General features: G+C 49.2%; 1 long non-coding RNA gene across 1 annotated transcript; it reads left to right on the top strand.

The window, feature by feature from the left end:
• Nucleotides 1-3,291: 3,291 nt before the first annotated feature.
• Nucleotides 3,292-5,898, top strand: LOC133261405 (uncharacterized). The gene is made up of 3 exons (XR_009741058.1): nucleotides 3,292-3,418; nucleotides 3,632-3,703; nucleotides 5,637-5,898. It is a non-coding gene; the product is annotated as an uncharacterized LOC133261405 (long non-coding RNA).
• Nucleotides 5,899-10,216: the final 4,318 nt, after the last annotated feature.

The following is a 10,216-nucleotide window of genomic DNA, read 5'->3' as shown; positions in this document are numbered from 1 at the left end:
GCCAAGTTTGACTAGGACCAGTGTTCCATAAGCCCTGGCTACACAGGCCTCTGGGCATCTCTGCTGTCAGTTTCCTCTGCTTAGGATGCTCTTCCAGTGATCTGCACATTCGCTCCTGCACACTCAGATCGCTGCTCACACATCCTTTCTTCAGAAAGGCCTTCCCTGATCACCCATCTGAAAAACAGCATCCCCAGCTCTGGTCCCCTCCTATTTTTTGCTCCTATTCCCAACTGGAGTAATATATGTGTATTTTTTTTTTTCTTTTCCTCTCTCTCCCTTCACAGACTAGATCTCCTTGTGGGTAATAGCTTCATCTCTCACCACGTCCCGCAACCTTTCAGCACCCTCTCCTGCACTGCTACATGACTATTTCCCCTGAATTCACTGAATCCTCGTGCCTCTGTGCCTTTGCTGCTGCTGTTCCCCTACTATGGAGTAACCTTTTTATCCTTCTAAACCTTCACCTGGCTTCTCAGGTGTCTCTTCCTTTGGATGAAGTGTCTCTCTGCTCCTGTAGCACCCCGGGCACCCTGGTAACAGCACCCCCCGTGGAGGGATAACCAGAAGCTTGGTTGTGATCCTCCAGAGTCTTGTCATGCCTGGGCTGGCCCCAGAGAATGAGCAATCACAGAAGACAACATGCAGCCCCCGCTGGGCCCTCTTGGTGGTGATGGTGGCAGCAGGGGCTACTGGCTCTTGATTCCAGCCAATGGTGCTTGAGCTGGACCAGAGGTTAAGCTGTGGTTTGCATCCCAAACAAAGCTGCTTCTCCCGGCTGTCGTCCCGTGCAGGGAAGCCCCGTGTGATGTTCTCTCTAGAAAGGATCTGGGGTCTCATTAACTATCTCATGGCCCATAGGTGATCGGTGAGGAATGAGCTGGTGAGCGATTGCTGGATGCTGACCAGAAGAATGAGGTCTAAGATGACCGGCAATAACCGGGCAAAGCCTAGGGGAGCCTTGGGCTCAGCAAGAGCGCAGTGCTGCCAGTTTCTGCCCAGCCACGGGCCAGCCAGGCGACCTTGGTGAGGCCACTGCATCTCTCTGGGATTTGGAGTTTGCTTTTGGGCTTCAAATGAAATCTTTGTACAATAGATTTTTGCCTGATCAAAAAAAAAAAAAATGAGATATCTGGAGGTGGGGAGGATTCTGAGGTAGACACTGAGCTTGATGACAGTGCTGATTGATTAGTAATGTCTGTTAAGGAGCCGATGTGCGCCATCCCTGGTCCAGAGTGTCTTTCGTACGCTGACATTTCATGATTCCGTGACTCCACAGCACTAACGATGAAGGATATGTGTGTATGCATTAAGGAAAGCGGGGTTTAAAGGTTAAAAAAAAAGGAGGTTAAGAAATTTGGGTCAGACCCATGGAGAGCTCCAGAAAAGATGGAGAATGGAAGTAGCTTCACGCCCATACACACACAGCACACTCTAGCATGGTCGTCTGCTTTTTCAAAGTGAACCTCACACCGTTAGTGAACGATGAAATCAATTTAGTCAGCCAAAGCAGTATTTTTAGAATGTATAGGGAACTCCTTGGAAGTCCAGTGGTTAGGACTCTACATTTTTACCACTGAGTATCTGGGTTTGATCCCTGGTCAGTGAACTAAGATCTTGCAAGCCATGGGACTCGGCCAAAAAGAAAAAAAAAAGAGTGTACAGAGAATAGAATGAGTAAAATGAAACTGAGTGGAATATGTCAGATTTCAGTGTGGAGTGGTTCAAGACAATAGGCATCTTGGCATACTGCATACTGTAGGCTGAAGGAATTTGAGAAAATGGGAGAAGTAGGAAGCTTACTCTGAAACCCCTCCTCCACCTTCTCCCCGAAACAGGTTATGAAACCCTCATGTGAGAGGTGTCCATCTTATGCTCGGAGGAAAGGAATATCCTTATCTTTGAAGGAAAGGGGTCACCAAGAGGAATCCTAAGGTTTCCCTGTTTCCTACATCACCTGGTACTCCTTAACACACCACAGTCCCCCTGTTTCCTACTTCACCTGGTACTCCTTAACACACCACAGTCCCCCTGTTTCCTACATCACCTGGTACTCCTTAACACACCACAGTCCCCCTGTTTCCTACTTCACCTGGTACTCCTTAACACACCACAGTCCCCCTGTTTCCTACTTCACCTGGTACTCCTTAACACATCACAGTCCCCCTGTTTCCTACTTCACCTGGTACTCCTTAACACATCACAGTCCCCCTGTTTCCTACATCACCTGGTACTCCTTAACACATCACAGTCCCCCTGTTTCCTACATCACCTGGTACTCCTTAACACATCACAGTCCCCCTGTTTCCTACTTCACCTGGTACTCCTTAACACACCACAGTCCCCCCACAGCTGTCCACTCTCCATCGCTTGGCATAAAAATGCACAGGTCTGACTATTTCTTTGGGTCTTCCTTCCCTTGTGAAGTCTCTTGTGTCCTGTAAAACGTATGTGACATAAATATATATCCTTTTCTCCCGTTATTCTGTCTCCAGCAGTTTAGCTTTCAGATCCAGCCAGGGATCCTCAGAGGGGCTGGGAATACTTTCTGCTCTCTTAAAAATGCATATAGGAAGGGTAAAGGCTGTTTTGTGAACTTTTGTTTCAGTTATATACGTATATTTGAAGAAGGTCATGATGGATTTTTTAAATTTTATGTGTTTATTTTTGGCTGTTCTGTGTCTTCATTGCTGCATCCAGGTTTTTCTCTAGTTGTGATGAGCAGGGGCTACTCTTGACTGCATTGCACAGGCTGAGAATTGCAGTGGCTTCTCTTGTTGCAGAGCATGGGTTTTGGGGCAGGCGGGATAATAGTTGTGCACATGCGTGAGTTGCTCTGTGGCATGTGGGATCTTCTTGCACCAGGTAAGGAACCGATGTCCCCTGCATTGGAGGTGGATTCTTTTACCACTGGGCCACCAGGAAGCCCATCATGATGGATTTTTTAGCTTGGTTCACCATCTGAACATTTGAGAGGCCATGAAGGAGTTGGGTAAGCAAGTGTGCTTTGTACAGGACAGTCCTGGTTCAAGTCCATCATCCTGGTGTGATTAGATAGCATCTCCTGTCACTCTCTGTGGTGATTTTATCTGTTAACACATTTTTGGACCCTCTTTCCTTCAGAAGGTGGGGTCTGATTCTTCTCCCCTTGAGTACATGGCATGGACTTAGTGACTTGCCTCATGAATAGCATATAGTGAAAGTGGGAGGGTGTCACTTTTAGGACTGTGTCACAAAAGGCACTGTGGCCTCCTCCCTGCTCTTTCTTGGATCACTCACCCTGGTGAAAGCCCAGAGCCGCATCAAAATGTAAGTCAAGCTGTCCTGCAGAGAGGCCAAGGCAGTGAGAAACAGAGGCCTCCTGCCCACAGTCTGCCGGATATTTCAGCCCAGGAAAGCTTCAGATGAACACAGCCTGGTCAGCATCCTGCCTGTAACTTCACTAGAGACCCAAATCCAGAACCTTTTACCTAGGAGCCTCCCAAACGCCTCATCCAACAGAAACTGAGATAATCAGTTTGCTGATTTAAGCAGCTAAGTTTTAGGGTAATTTGTTACCCAGCAATTGATAACTGAGACACTCTGAAAGTTATCTCTTTTGATTGAAAAATTACATGGTTACTCTCTGCAGGAAAGATTTCCAAGATCCTGTGGGGTATCCAAGAATTGGCTAGAATGAGAAAATTCCAAGGAGACCAAAGAGGTGCGAAGCTACCTTCATTTGCCAAATAGCAGGGAGGGTGGAAGACTGAATTCTTATCACGGCAGAATCAGCCCTGACTGGCTGACTAGGCAGAAAGTTCAGAGATCCAGAAAAGAAATGTGACGTGCTCTAAGGGCCAGACGGGGCTCATCAAAGTCAGCTTTGCCCCAGGGAGATGCCTCTTTTCCTAGGGTGACCCGATTAGCAGATCAGAGAAGACAGAGTTGGATCGTGGTGGTTGTTTGAACAGCCCCTACTCAAGGAGTCTGTGTAGAGGGGAATGAACCAGGAGAGTGGCTTACAGTTCAAACATTGCCCAAGCTCCAACCTGTTCAAAAATTTTGCCAGAGACTTGGATGAAGACACAATAGGTGTGTGCATCTGAGCCTCGAAAGCACAGGTTATTCTGATACAGTTGATTTATGATCTAAAGCTTTCTTCCTAAGCAGAATGCTGGGCCAAAATCAACAAGAAGAAGTTTAACAGTAATCGATGTAAAGTCAGGTACTTTCACATAAAAAAAAAAAAAAAAAAAATCAATGACCTAAGGAGCAAGCCAAGGGTGGGTAGATAGGGCCGGGTTGGCAGAATTCCACCTGAAATGATCTGGTCGTTTTTCTTTGACCCCACAAGGTCAGTGTAAGCATAAACAGTGTGATGCGGCTACTAACACTGTGGCCCCCGAGGTGGGTTCCTAACTGAATGGGGCTGGACTGTCTTCCAGTCCCTGCTCTCTGCTCTGCTCAGCTTTAGTAGGTGCTGTGGGTTCAAATCTGCACCCCACACTTTATAGGCACAGAGTGTCCAGAGGAGGGACCCAGACAGGGGCAGTGGGGCCTAATGTCCTCAGGTGAGGAATGATGAATGGAATCTCAGGGGAAGGCTTAGCGGGGACAATCTGGCTGCCTTGGAAAGACCTAGGAAGGCGAGAGGAGCCGAGACCAGTGGGTGGAAGAAACAGGGCAACAGCTTTGGGGGTACTCAGAAAGGGTGTTCTCCTGGGAGGGCTTGTCTGCGGGTGACAGGGTGCCATAAGCCTCCCATCACCGAGGTGGGTGAGCAGAGGCCAGTTGGTGCTCAGTCTGGTCAAGTGGGAGGCTGAACCGTAGGAACCCAGAGCCCTCCCTCTCCTGTTCAGATGCAGCCTTGGGTTTTGCATGGGGGCTTTTGCCATGGTAATGGATGGTCCTTGGTTGGGCAAAGGGCAGGTGAGCAGAAAAGAGAAGGATAGAAAGTGATGGCAAAACCTCCCTGGGCTACCCTGCAGGGCTACAGAGACACGCCTCAAAGCAGGTAACATTGCTTCCTCCCACCCTTACAGGCCAATTAATGAGAGGAAGGGAGAAGCTGCGGAAGGGGGCAGCTGGATCTCCTGCAGCCTCAAATGTCATCTCCCACAAGGCTGTGCAGAGCTGCAGTGAACACACACAGCATATGCACACACACACACACTCTCACTTACATGTATTCAAACATCAGCCCTCACACAAAGGTTCACACACCCGTGTTCATGCACAGGCACGTTTGCCCACCTGATGCTCATCTGCCTTCACACTGACTCACTCCCACCTGTACACACACAACACACACACACATGTGCACACGTGTGGAGACCCTGGCTGGCAGTCACAGAGAGATCAGGGCGGGAAGAGGGGGACTTTTTCACCAGTCCCATCGGCCCTCCTAAGGACTCTCCCTTCTTTGTATCCTTAATCTGGCTAAGGAGCCCAGGAATCTCGGAACCAGTCCTCAAAATTACCCTCTGTGAAATCTCAGCCTCACTCTCCCTGGTGTCGGATATCTCTCTTGGTGTCTCCCAGGCCAATGCTCAGTCACAGTTCTATTTTACTATCTGGTTGCCCCAGTATGGTTTAGAGCATGTCTCTGAATCAAGACTAACTCAGTTCAAATGCTTCCTCTGTCCTCTCTGCAGGTCCTTGGTCGGGTTGCGTGATGTCTCAGGGCATCATTCGCCCCATCTGTAAAATGGGTAACAAGCTTACAGGGTCTATACCATCACCCGTGCAGAGCTGCCTGGAAGAGTCAGTGTTCCACGAACTTCATGCCGTGGTTCTCCTCCAGCCCCTCCATCATCTTGCTTAGCATGGCTTGGAGTTCACTCCTTTCCCACCTCTCCTTTTTCTCCCCTCCTCACCCCCAAGGCTCTGCTCCTGGAATAGATCTTGACAACTGTGGCCTTACTTGTGTGTGTTTGATAAATAGCTCTGCTGGGTGTATTCAGGACGCAGGTGTAGACCTGAGTCAGGATGGAAATAGCCAGGAGGCAGGTTGAGAGTGTGGAGTCCAGGCTGGGCTGACCCCGCAGGGACCTGCCCTGCCTTCCTCGCCTCTGACACACTGGGGCCCAGGTGGTCTGCTCCGTGCCCCTCTGTGGCCACTCTTAGGGGTGATTGTGGAAGGGCGATGCGAGAACCTCCAAGGATCCTGGAGACTTGCCTCCCTAACCCTTCTTTTCACAAATGAAGATATCAGATATTGAAGCCCAGAGCTGCTGGGGGACTTGCTCAGGGACACCCAGCTGGTAAAAGGCAGACGTGAAAGTTTACTTTGGGCCTGAACACGCAGGCCAATGCCTGCCACTGGTCCGCCCAGCCTCATTTCATAGCCCCCAGCCAACGTGCTTCCTCTTCTCTGCGGATGTGATTTGCTGGCAGTGTTTCACCACCCTTTACCACTCTTCCCTCTTCTGAAATACCGTGAGTGGGAGACATTTCCTGTGGCACCAATGATGGGAGCCTTGACCTGGACCTTTCGTTTATTTGCTATGTGGCTCTGGGCAATTTGCTCAATATCTGAGCCCTCAGTTTCCTCATCTGTAAAATGGGAATGATGCAGACTATATCTACGTCACAAGATTGACGTGGAGAAGATAGTACAAACAGCATATTTAGCACAGGGATGGCTCAGAGTGGCTCAGATGGTAAAGCAACTGCCTCCAATGTGGGAGAACTGGGTTCGATCCCTGGGTTGGGAAGATCCTCTGGAGAAGGAAATGGCACCCCACTCCAGTACTCTTGCCTGGAAAATCCCATGGATGGAGGAGCCTGGTAGGCTACAGTCCATGGGGTCGCAAAGAGTTGGACATGACTGAGCAACTTCACTTGGTCACGGCTCAGAGTAAACTAAATGTTGGCTGTTACTATTCCTGATGCTCCCCTGGAGGAGGAAATGGTAATCTCCTCCAGTATTCTTGCCTGGGAAATCCCATAGACAGAGGAGCCTGGTGGGCTACAGTCCATGGAGTCACAGAGAGTTGGACACAACTGAGTGCACACTCACACACACATTCCCGATGCTGAAACCTGGCCTCTGTGCATCAGAGCCGAACTGAATCTTGGAGACAGAGTTTGAGGGGGAGTAGAAAAGAAGAGCTTTATCGCTTTGCCAGGCAAACGGGGACACAGCAGGCAAACGCCCTCAAAACTGTACGAAAATTCTGACCTAGAAGGGGATTTGGTGGAGTTTTATAGTAATGGTCAAGGGCAGGGCTGCTGATAAGGACCAAAGTGTGACAGGGCCGTCTTGTTCAGTTGCTAACTTGTGTCCATCTCTCTGTGACCCCATTAACCGCAGCACACCAAGCTTCCCTGTCCTTCACTATCTCCTGGAGTTTGCTCAAACTCATGTCTGTTGAGTAGATGATGCCATCAAACCATCTCATCCTCTGTCTTCCCCTTTTCCTCTTGCCCTCAATCTTTGCCAGCATCAGAGTCTTTTCCAAAGAGTTGGCTCTTCTTGTCAGGTGGCCAAAGTATTGGAGCTTCAGCTTTAGCATCAGTCCTGCCGATGAATATTCAGGGCCTGTACTTTTTAAATATGGTCTCAGATGGTCCTCCTGATGAGCTTCTGTGGGTCTCGGGGTTATCAAACTGTGACCTGCTCCCTAGAATGAAGAATGCTTCATCAAGTTGTTAACATCTTGTCTGTGGATTTTAGTTCTGCGGAAGAGCTCAAAGGTAGCGTCACCAGTATCCCTTGAGGCAGAGTCAGGACCCCACCCAAGGCTGTACTATTGTTTCTTGACTCCTCCCTGGTCTCTGCATCCCCTCCCTTCCCTGGTTCAGTTCAGTTCAGTTCAGTCGCTCAGTCGCGTCCGACTCTTTGCGACCCCATGAATCGCAGCACGCCAGGCCTCCCTGTCCATCACCAACTCCCGGAGTTCACCCAAATCCATGTCCATCGAGTCGGTGATGCCATCCAACCATCTCATCCTCTGTCGTCCCCTTCTCCTCCTGCCCTCAATCCCTCCCAGCATCAGGGTCTTCTTCAATGAGTCAGCTCTTTGCATCAGGTGGCCAAAGTATTGGAGTTTCAGCTTCAATATCAGTCCTTCCAATGAACACCCAGGACTGATCTCCTTCAGGATGGACTGGTTGGATCTCCTTGCAGTCCAAGGGACTCTCAAGAGTCTTCTCCAACACCACAGTTCAAAAGCATCAATTTTTCGGCGCTCAGCTTTCTTCACAGTCCAACTCTCACATCCATACATGACCACAGGAAAAGCCATAGCCTTGACTAGACAGACCTTTGTTGACAAAGTAATGTCTCTGCTTTTTAATATGCTGTCTAGGTTGGTCATAACTTTCCTTCCAAGGAGTAGGCTTCTTTTAATTTCATGGCTGCAGTCACCATCTGTAGTGATTTTGGAGCCCAGAAAAATAAAGTCTGACACCGTTTCCACTGTTTCCCCATCTACTTCCCATGAAGTGATGGGACTGGATGCCATGATCTTAGTTTTCTGAATGTTGAGCTTTAAGCCAAATTTTTCACTCTCCACTTTCACTTTCATCAAGAGGCTCTTTAGTTCTCCTCCACTTTCTGCCATAAGGGTGGTGTCATCTGCATATCTGAGGTTATTGATATTTCTCCTGGCAAACTTGATTCCAGCTTGTGCTTCTTCCAGTCCAGCGTCTCTCATGATGTACTCTGCATAGAAGTTAAATAAGCAGGGTGACAATATACAGCCTTGACGTACTCCTTTTCCTATTTGGAACCAGTCTGTTGTTCCATGTCCAGTTCTGACTGTTGCTTCCTGACCTACATATAGGTTTCTCAAGAGGCAGGTCAGGTGGTCTGGTATTCCCATCTCTTTGAGAATTTTCCACAGTTTGTTGTGATCCACACACTCAAAGGCTTTGGCATAGTCAATAAAGCAGAAATAGATGTTTTTCTGGAACTCTCTTGCTTTTTCAACTGTGTGAACCTGCCCTTTGGAACTCAGAGAACGTCCTGGAGGCTTGAAGCCTCCATCCTACAGACAAGATGCGTGGGGGGACTTCCATGCCCAGGAGCCCACAGGGTCCTGCTCTGTCCATTTCACTACTAGAGGGTCCTTGGTGCCGTCTTGTAGGGCCAGGCAGTGTGTGCGCTGCACAAAGGCACTCGGCAGGAGTAAGTGGGGCCGAAATCCGGTTCTCGCCCTCCAAACTGAGTAGCCTTGGAGCTGTGTCTGCCCCCAAGAGGCACCCTTTTCTCATTCACTTATGCAGAGGGGGCATCTTTTCCTAATTTGTGCAAAGAAGCTCTACATGCAGCCCCATGTGCCCCGACGGTAATTGAAGGGTACAGGGCAGGATTCCAAACTACTCTTATCTGGGGATCACGGTGCCTGAATTCTACCACTCAAGCTTCCCCTTGGGTCCCATGGTCATTTTTGATGTTCCAGAAATCCCATTTAAAAGGAAACATCACTGAAAATAATAACTCGCCGAAAATAATAACACCTTATCATCATTTGCGTTGTTATCATGCCATTATTTTAAACCTTGAGTGGATTAGCCTCCAAGTACAGCTGAGATAAACCCTCAGAAAGGGGTGGGGGAAGGAGCCAGGAGGGGGCAAGTTCTCTGCACAGTGAGGCAGGCCGTGGCAAAGGCAGTAATTCCTGCCTGCGTCATTTTGTCCAGGCCCAGCGGGTTGAACCCAGCCGACTGGTGCCACCAAAGCAGCTGCAACAGCAAAAGGTTTCTGATTTACTGGGAACTTCACTCCAAGAAGCAGTATTAATGCCAGTAATAAAGCTGATCTCCCAGGAGCAACTCCATTTTAAGAGGAGAGAGGGACACATTTCAAGGGAACGACTCTCAAATGGGGGGATTTCAGAGGCACCCAGAAGAGATTATGGGGCCCTTGTTCCTTCAGATCCCTCTCCAGAGGCTCTGCTGGTGTCACTGATACAAAAGGTCAGCCTCGCAGGTGGGGTGCAAATGACATTCCAGAGGTGGGGTGTTTGTGGCCAGAGCCCCAAGGGTAGACCTGACGTGAGGATTCCTGTGCAAGTGATTTATCAAGAAGGTGAAGCTGTTGTGAAAACAGGAAGGAGAGGGGAAGAATGCATGCAAGTGCAAGTATGAGACTTCAGGCGATGTCCTGTGCAGGATAGCTTCAGCTGGTGGCGGCAGGGGACCTCTGGGGTGTTAAGTTATGCCCCGGGGTAAGGATGCTGGGGCTTTCGTACCCCAGAAGGCATCAGTGGAGGGTTAACTGCAGCTG

This window comes from Bos javanicus, chromosome 15 (genome assembly GCF_032452875.1).
Source record: "Bos javanicus breed banteng chromosome 15, ARS-OSU_banteng_1.0, whole genome shotgun sequence".
In the NCBI taxonomy this organism is placed as follows: domain Eukaryota; kingdom Metazoa; phylum Chordata; class Mammalia; order Artiodactyla; family Bovidae; genus Bos; species Bos javanicus.
This window is presented reverse-complemented; position numbering and strand designations above follow the sequence as displayed.